Raw genomic sequence first — 10,018 nt, 5'->3', positions numbered from 1 at the left:
GTGTCCTTACCCTTTGATCCAGCTGTGTGGAGATTGGGAAAATATGTCAGGAATGGGATTGTCGGATACCAACTCGTAAGAGTAGACTGGTGTCCTTACCCTTTGATCCAGCTGTTTGGAGATTGGGAAAATATGTCAGGAATGGGATTGTCGGATCAAGGGTAAGCCAGTCATACCATCATTGCAAATAACAATTGAATTCTTACTTTTCTTTCAATAGGAGATCGTGACTGTCAATATGGGATTATGCCACGGTGTGAATGTTGATTAGGAAGTGTGATTGTGGCGTTGAACAGAGATCCACATACAAACGAGGAATCCCACAACCAAGTCCAAACGCTTTATGTGAGGGGAAAGTAATAGGGTCAAAGAATCGATTTCATTTTGGAGCATAATTATTCATCTTCGAAAGCCTTTGCGCACGAACTGAAATTTTTGAAGCTAGATTATTGCCAAACTCGGGAGGATCGAATCCTTGAAAGGCAGATATATTGATTTCAAATTTAATATGCATTAAGTAATTATGTTATTTGCAATAGTGCACTGTGACCATCGTACAAGCATCTAAAGGTCGATAGGCTATACAATCCATTGCCAACAATTAGCATTTGAAATGACATGAGACCAGTAGCACCATGGCAAATCGCATAAGATGGTCAGGATGTCATACAGTGGTATCAGGAGTAGTGGTGACCATCAGTCGTGGGGAGTAAGCATAACGACTAGGTGAGGTCACACTACAAAACTTGGGTAGTGACCCGGGTAAGGGAAATTCACAGATGACCGCCAACACTAAGGGTTTGAGGAAATCCAGTAAAATTATGTGGAGATTGGGAAAATATATCAGGAATGGAAATTTCGGATCAAGGGTAAGCCAATCATACCAGCATTGTAAATCACCATTGAATTATGAGTTTTCTTGCAATAGGATATCGTGACTGTCAGAATGGGATTGTGCCATGGTTTGAATGCTGATTAGAAAGTGTGATTGTGGCGTTGAATACAGATCCACATCAACAAACAAGGAATCCCACAACCGAGTGCAACCTTTTTCTGTGAGGGGAAAGTATCAGGGTTGAAGAATCGATTTCAGGTTGGACCAGAACTATTCAAGGTCGAAAGCCTTGTGCACTAACTGAAATTATTGAAGTCGGATTATTGCAAAACTCGGGAGGATTGAATCCTTGAAAGGTAGATAGATTGATTTCAAATTTAATATTTGTTGGGAAATGAAGCTATTTTTTGTAGTGTAGTGGGGCCATCGTACAAGCGTCTGAGGGTCGAGAGGCTATACAATCTGTTGCCAATTATTAGCACGTGAAATGGCTTGGGACTAGTTGCAGCATTGCATATCACATACATTGGTCGGAATGTTATACAGTGGTCTCATGAGCAGTGGAAGCCATCAGTCATGGGCAATAATCATAACTACTAGGTGAGGTCACGCTACAACACTGGGGTAGTGACATACGTAAGGGAAATTCACAAATCATCGCCAACACTAAGGGTCTCACGGAATCTAGTAAAAGTGTACCGAATTTCTAATCGTGGAGATTTGTGTACAATGATCATTATATTGTAGTGAGTATTTGCATGGTGAGCATGGAACGTGGTGCGATTTGAAGTTGTGTTTAACCTCTAGTGATTTTTGGATGTATTGGCCAAGTGACTAATATAGGTTTTGGGGAATCACCCAAGATCTTAAAAAAAAATGTTGAAATGAATCTTGAGGGTTGGCCCTCAAGATCTAAAAAAAATTGAAATGAATTTTGGGAGTTGGCCCTCAAGATCTCAAAAATTGAATTTGCTAGAAGAAAAAGTGGATAACACCCAACAAAAACAACCACATGGGTTGGTTAATTCATTAAAAGACATAAGCCATGTATATCTTTGTATTAAGCCTTCATATATGAACTTGTGGAGACCGAGTAGTTCAAGGACCTACAGTTTAATCAACTTTGGCATAATAATGAAAGAAGATAAGGAGACAAAATAACTCACCATATAGAACTTGAAAAATGAATAATTCTATACTTCTCTAAGTTAAAGATATACATAAGGGATGAAGAAGGATTGGGTACAATGATTCATGGAGCGCAATTTAAATATATAATCTCAAAGATCGTTATAGACATAAGCATTAATGAGTTAATACACATGAAGCTATGAGAACTTATGAAACATTTATCGCGGCTACAATAACATGAAATCAAAGAGGAAACATGAACATAATGGAATTTAAACAAAGAGGTAACATACTGTAACACTTGAACGAGGAATCACCACCATTTCATTAATATTCTAAAATATGTGTATATTAAAGTTGCATAGTCTCAAAAATAACATAGAGTTATTCTTTTGGATTCTAACCCTTTCCTAAATGTTTCTTCCTCTCTTTTATAAGGAGAGGAAGAGCTTGAAAATTAATCACAAAAATATCTCAGGCTTGAGCATCGAGCTCTCTGCATGATTATTTGTCTCGGTGTGTATGCTCTATCACCTATGAATATTACAACAAAAATATGCTTTTCTATAAACAAAATAACAATAGCAGTCAAAATCAATAGAACAAAATTATCTAGTGAAACTGAAATGATGGTCATGTAAAAATATCTCCATGCCACTCTCATTGTTGGACTCTAGTCCAACCATGTTTCTACTACATTATGCTTAATGCTCTCTCGGCTAGTCACATGTCACTTTGAGTGTTAACAGTTTCAGTTCTCCATGTGTAGGGACTAGGAGCAATTATCGTGATGGCTTCTGTGGTACTCATGAATCAAAGTTGTTGACTCATCCACCCCTCCAAACTCCCTGTAAAACACTATGGCAGCCCTATATGCCTTTTAAAAAAACGACATGGTAATATTGAGGATTTTCCAGCACTCGCACTTAACACTGAAAAACATTACAAAACCACAAATTTCGATCCCCTTTAGGCCCCTTGTTCTTTGATCCCTTTTTGTTATTTTTTATCATATGAACAGGGGGCCTATGACTGGGTGCCTTGCCCTATAGCATTAGAGCCTTTGGACTCCCTTCTAGGGGTCTTTTTCCTTTGTTACATTTTCCAAGGCATTCCTTGCGCTTTAACACTAGAGTCTCAAATCTCGGTGATTTTAATTTTATTGGCATTGTCATCAATTCTCAGCCCTACACCTTTCCTACTGTAATCGCTTTATAAGCATTGGTCATCCCCCACATCAAAGCTCCTTTATCAATGAATTGCGATTGACAATTTTTTAAGTGAGAAACTGTGTCACAAATTGTCAATTTTCCTTCACCCCTAAATGTAACAGTCGATGTGACGTCATCCTATGCCACTGGCACTTCGTGATTGGTGACACATGTCACCCATATATGCCCCCATAGGCCCCTTCAAAATGTCCTCCGTACTTCCAAGTCATGATGACATCAAGCTCCATGTGGCTTTGTTCGGACAATAACATTCCACCATATGGGGCCCTCTTAGAGGAGAGAGAAAAGGCTCACCTACCATTGGTTTTTCATTAATTTCCTTTGTAAATCCTTTTCAACTTTTCCTGGTGATTTACGCTATTGGCATATTCTTCCCGAAATTTCTTATGAGGGGTTAGTTGAATATCGTCAATTGCCGATTTGCGACATGTTTGTCATGTTGCAATCATCGATATGCCATAGGTTATAAATTGTGATCGCGATATGTGACATGCCCCAAAACTGCCAACTTAACACTATTGACATTCAATGATTGGAAATTTGTTGCTATTGATGCTTTGAAAACGTCGATCACCAATTGTTGACCTGGCTATGACCTCTCATGTGTGAGCCCGCCGATGTGCCATGCAGGTACCCCAATTACTGCGTTGTACATTGTACCTTAGACCTCTGATCTCCAATTGCCGATATTGATGATCGCTGGACTGCTCTGACCTTCACTACAACTGCTTTGAAAAACTCCGATATGCGATATCTAGGGTTTGTACTTACGAAATTTTCTTTTGCCTTTTAACTTTGAAAGGAGAATTTGATTTGCTCTAACTTTTGATTCTAAGGTCCATATGGGGAGTTTTATATATGTTTGAAATCTGCTTCAAAGCACTTTCCGATGGAGAGGGTCTGCTTTAGTTTCGAGTGCTTCAGTGGCATTGGAGGCTAGTGTTATCGGGAAAACTAGTGTCTCTGCAAAGCTTCTAGTCCCACTAAGGCTGGTAGCTACCTTAGAAACAAACAAACTAAAAAACTACTTTCGTTTCCTTTATGAGAAATAGATGAGAAAAGAATAAGGAGACCAACCTCTATCTTGCGCTTGGTTCCTTGCTCGTTTCCTCTCTCTTCTGATAGGTCTTTACCACTCGTTTCCTTGTCTACCCAGCTTCAAAGAGTACCTGTAGAATCAAAGCAGCATAACACAAATGCATAAATCATCACTCATACAAGAATGTGGAGGAAAATTTGAAAAGCTTTATTGATAATCAAGAAAGAGAAAAGAGGATTACAACCAAATGTTCTGACCCAGCATCATCCTCTCAGCAAGAAAGCCCTTCTTCACCTCATGAAAAGCTTATATCACCCAACGCTATGATGTTGCACCAAGAAACCAACATCACTTCCTTACAAGATACAAAATTCCAGCCTCTGGATCTCTGGGATGAGGGATCCATATATAGATGTTTGCAAGGGGAATGAGTCAACTTTTGAGATTTGATTAGTGTCCTCTCTCTGATAGTTCTTGATTCCACTTGGAGATTGATGATCTCTTACTCATCCCTGGTCGAATGCAGAGAGGCAAGTGTCACAGGAGAAGTTTATGGAAGATTCCATGCTTCTCCACCTTGCAGATTGACCCTGCCATTTGTCCACTCTCGCCCATCACACCCCATAGAAGGGCTTTTCAACATGCATTGCACCTACTGTGTGTATTCAGGTGGGATGCAATGCACTTTGACTATGGAGCAGGTGAAATGGTCCAGTTTTGACCAGTTCTGAGTAGTTTTTCATGGAGAACTTCTGGGAGATGTTGTAATCAGTTGACCTTGTTATTTTAGCGGTTGGAACAACACCTTTAGGGACTTAGGAACCCTTGTTTTATGGACATTTATGCTTTGGGTTGCAGTGCCCAAAAATTTCTATAACAGTTGCCCCCTAAAGCATGAGGTCGTTAATCTTTTGATATCGGGTGAAATGCTTTATCATTAGGATCCGAAGTTTTTTTCGAGCTGGAAGGCGATCTGTAATAAGATACAATACAATACATTATCTTCATAATATTTTCATGATCTAGCTAAGGCAGGCATTCCCATGCTCAGCTTTATAAATTCATTTTCATGTACATAGGACAGACAATTGTCTGAGTGTAGACTGATGATTCTGGTAGAGCCATCATCCCTTATATTGGATGATTATCTGTGTAGCAATGATGTGCATTTGATGTCTTTATTTTCCTAAATATATATCACAGCACGGATGGATGAAACTAGATCCGGGGTCTTCAATATCGTTGTATCTTCACTCAAAGTACAAGTCGATCCATGTGAGAGATGTTTTGGAGTTGAACATGGAAAGACATCGCCTAATTACGAGCCAATGATGTAAGCTGTTAACAGGCGCGAGAGGAATCACCGATAATGATAATGACTCTCAAGGTACTGCAGTACAATTTACGTGGTGTGAATAATGGACTTGGCGTCGAACACCATGCAAAATCTTTCAGTCGAAGGCCATTGATGTAAACCTGTTGCCGGAAGTGAGAAACTTGCCATTGAGGCATGCAAGCTTCAAAGTACTGAAAGGGTTGTTCCTAGATTGACTTCTTGGATAATGAGCTGATTTCGACAAGAAGTGATCCGTCATAGGAGGGCCTTAGTGAATCCCACATCAATGACACGGAACGGAGAAAATTATTTTAATGGAGGTGAAAAAAGATCTGGTGATATAAGGTTCAGGGTGGCGGTCATGAAAGAATGGAGCGAAAATGTATTATAGTGGGTGAGACACAGGTGAATTCTTTGAGCGACTTCTCTTGAACATATCGGCAACATTGACATGATGGATTGGTGGCATTAATCCCAAATGTGGATGGTGTGATGAAACCATGGTGATGTGACCAGTGAATGGAACAACCCAACCAGACTTGGATGCGGAGTGAAAGTGTCATGTTCAAGAGCGACTTGCTACCAACAAAGTTTCTTCAAGTTTTCTTCCCAATTTTCCCCAATCATTGCTGACCAGTACCCTTTATTTTTGTCAAGCTTGAGGAGGATAACATGTGCTTGTTCTATAATTTTCCCTTCGGGCAAACCCATCGCTATGTTTTAACAAGCCTGGAGATAGTGAAACTCGTTCTTGTCTGTTATGGACAAGTTTGTCGCTATTAGGTTTTAACGAGTTTAACGACAAAGATAACTCGGTCCTTTTCAATTTTAGAGAGTCTGAAAAGGGACGTAAAGGAAACTCAAAATATCCTTTTTCATCATCTAATCCCTTAAGTCCGAAAAAGTATAAAATAATACAAAAGGGATGAATTTTCGGTAATTTTAACGAGCCAAACAAAACAAGCGCTCGATTGTGTAATAATCCCGCAAGTCCAAAAATATTAAAATCTAAAGGAGAGATAGCACTTCCGGTCACTTTAACAAGCTGGAGAGGCCAATGGCTCGGCAATCTTTTCATATTTTACAAGTCAGTTGAAAAGAGCTTAAATGAGACTCGTTTTTTGGGAACGAGTGATAGATTCGGGTAGCAGCTGATTCCAAGTAAGGTTTGGAATTTTCCAATCACGACAGTGTCACAAGGATGGCTAACAAGATCACTCTTCGCAGTTGTTCCTCAAAAGGGGTAAACAATCAAGTGGAGGTGAATGATTGGCCAATACAGAGTGGAGGTGATGATGAGAACACGACCAAGGCTTCAAAGGCTGAAGTAATACATTCACGATGGTTATTTACCGAAGATTGGTTCATTTTTTAATGAGCTTAAACGCTGGGGGAAACACTTGCTCATTGCTTATGTTTATTTTTTAACGAGCTTGAATTCCGCGTTAAAACTGCTCGATATAACGATCATTTCTTGACTTTACCATTAATAACTTTGTTCCTTCAAAGATTGTACTGCATGCTCAATTGCTTCATCAAACTAGTTAGAAATGAACAATATATGTTTGGAAAATGAGTTAAGACACTAATATTTTACTTGAATTACGTAAAAAGTAATTTAAAAGTGCTTTTACCCCTCATTTTACCATTTCATTTGAACTTTGGTTTGTTGGAGCCTTGGAGGTGCTTTCCCCCTTGATTTTCACCAGCTGATTCCGGGAGATTCTGTGGACGATTTTTGGCGTCGTCTGGACCAGGTAGGAGCTAAACTCGAGCTCTTTCATTTCATCCTTGCCATTTTGCATTTTGAGCCTGATTTTTGGTTTTTCTAAGCCTCTGGGGTTTGAAAAACTCGCCCTGGCCCCATCGCACCCTTTCTATATCGAAAGGTGCGTTGCATGTTGGCCTACCCACTGGACAGTTAGCATGCAACACACCCAAAACACTGTTGGGGGCGCGATGGGTGCAAGGAGGGAAATTTGTGCACAGTTTTCAATGGAAATTTTTGCTTGTTTTTCACCAAATCAGGATCTAACTCTTCTCTTGTTTGTTTTCAGAGATTCATTGGAGCAAAATGCCTGTTACATGGTGAGAACGTGAGCATGAAGAAGAGGACAAGCTTGCTTTACATGATCTGGTTACGGTAAATGCACTACGGAACTGTGGCCTGTTCAAGTTTTTCCGCATCTCTAGCATGAGGCAAAAAATCAACTTGTTGCAGTATTTGCTCGATGCCTGGGACCCTACCAACCAGGTGTTCCAGATTAGGGGCAAATCCATCCCCTTGATTGTCGTGGACATCTATTTTTTGACCGGCTTATCGAGGCGGGGTGCCCCTGTCTCATTATCAGGTTCGGCCCATGGGGGTGAATCTATGAGAGATTACATTCACAGGTATTGCACAGAGGGATCTCAGCCGAGTAAAGACGACAAGATCATCATCTGAGATGTCACTGACAGGTCCCTGAGGACCATTCTGTTCACCTTTGGTAGGATGGCGGGTAGTGCGGTTCTTCATGTGGCCAACCGGTCTTATATGCAGTATGCCTTAGAATGCCTCGAACCGAAGGTGTTCAACTGGTGTGATGTAGTACTCTTTGTGATGAAAGAACATTTGACCAAGGTGAAAAATGGAAGATTGAATAGCTTTGGATATGGTTCTATTTTTACCGCCTTTGCCTTGGAAAAGATCCCGCTGATGCAGCCGCAGTATATTTCACTTGGTTTACATCCACCGACTGAGCCACGGATGCAGAGATGGGTCGACCATATGTCCAGACATGTTGGTCAGTCTCAGGTTTCCTTTTCTGATACCTTCTTCGGGTGGTTCGATCGTCATGAGATGGTTTTTTCCGAGTATCCATATGCAGGTATGGATTTCTGGGGTGACCCGGATTTGGTACTGTTGGCGGGCGAGCACTGGGGTGCTATTGGTAAATTCTTTGACCATATTTTTGTTTATCATTTCTCTTTATAATGTCCTTGTGCTTTATTCTGTCAAGACTAATCAGAACCCATGTGCTCATGCAGATGTTGGACCCGTTCGGCCAGTAGCACGCTTGAGAGTGCCAGTTGCCGCTCTAGCAGGAGAGGCTGTGGGAAGGGCTATCCTTCGTGACCTTGATGTGGCCGAGACTCTTTCAGCACTACAAGGTTAGGTCGAGGGCCTTACTCTCGGTATTCCATATGTGAGGACTGACGAGTTGCCTCTGAGGTTGCAGCGACATACTACTGGCGTGCCAAGTCAATGGACTAGGCTTTTACGCATGATTGCACAGGCGGTGACTTGTTATCACCAACATCATTAGACTAGGGTGCCCCCTAGCGTTTTGAGTTTTGGGTCATTTGACCAATTTTGTCTTGGTTACAGAACATTATGTCTAAACCATAAATAGTTATATATATATATATATATATATATATATATATATATATATATATATATATATATATATATATATATATATATATATATATATATGATTTTCAGAGTTTTATTTTGGTTAAGTTACATGATCCGAATGCAAATATTGATGGAATGCTTCTTTTTATAAATGTTGCAAATGTCTATCTAACACATAATTTGCCAATGAGTCAATTAACGTGTTTAAGCTTCTGGAAATATGCTGATATTGAATAAAATCAAATTGCCTTTCCAAAATCTTGACCCTTAGGAACATGCGATAGATAGCTGGATTTCAGACGGAGTAGATACGAGTGAGTTGTAGTATGACGAGTTGTGAGTCTAGTCTGGTGACAAGTCAGCGTATGCCATGTGTGATGGCATAAGAGAGAAGTTCTATCAACGTGCTATATTCAGTGATGTTATTCGTTGATCGACCAATACATACCCCTCTGAAATTTACTAACTCGCCGCTTGGATCAAAAATGGCCCAGGCTGCAGAAGATAATGTTACACAAAAATATCATCACTATGATTATTTGCAGTCAGTATGGGTCTATCATCACTTGTACTGTCCTCCTGAGTAAGTCTAAGATCTTAGCTCTTCAAATCAAGCTTTGGAACTGGGAGAAAGACATTAAAAATCAATGTAACTCTGGTTCCGCACTTTCTCTCATGGTCACCTGCGGTCCCGCACCTTCTGTGTACAAAAGTTGCGTACCTACCCACTCTGTCCCTAACGGTGTAGGTGTGGACCCCTATGAAAGTCAAAAGGCGCAAGTTTTATCTTAAAAAACTCACTTTGGGTTAATTCTATAGTTTTCTAGAAGGAATTTTGACGTGGATTGTTCGCTCTGAGGTGGTTCATGCATCCCAAAAGAGAAGGAGCTAATCCCTTGACTAAAGGAGCTATCCCTTTGAAGGAGGGCTTTATCCCTTTGAAGGAGGACCTAGTAACTTCCCTCCATTGCACTATAAATACAGGCATTGGGGTGAGGACAAGAGAGGTTAGAAGCTGAACATTTTGAGGGTAAATGTTGGT

Source organism: Pinus tabuliformis, chromosome 1_2, assembly GCF_031772625.1.
Source record: "Pinus tabuliformis cultivar Carrire ecotype Pingquan chromosome 1_2, CPIR1, whole genome shotgun sequence".
NCBI classification, from domain to species: Eukaryota; Viridiplantae; Streptophyta; class Pinopsida; order Pinales; family Pinaceae; genus Pinus; species Pinus tabuliformis.
Note: the sequence above shows the minus strand (reverse complement) of the source record.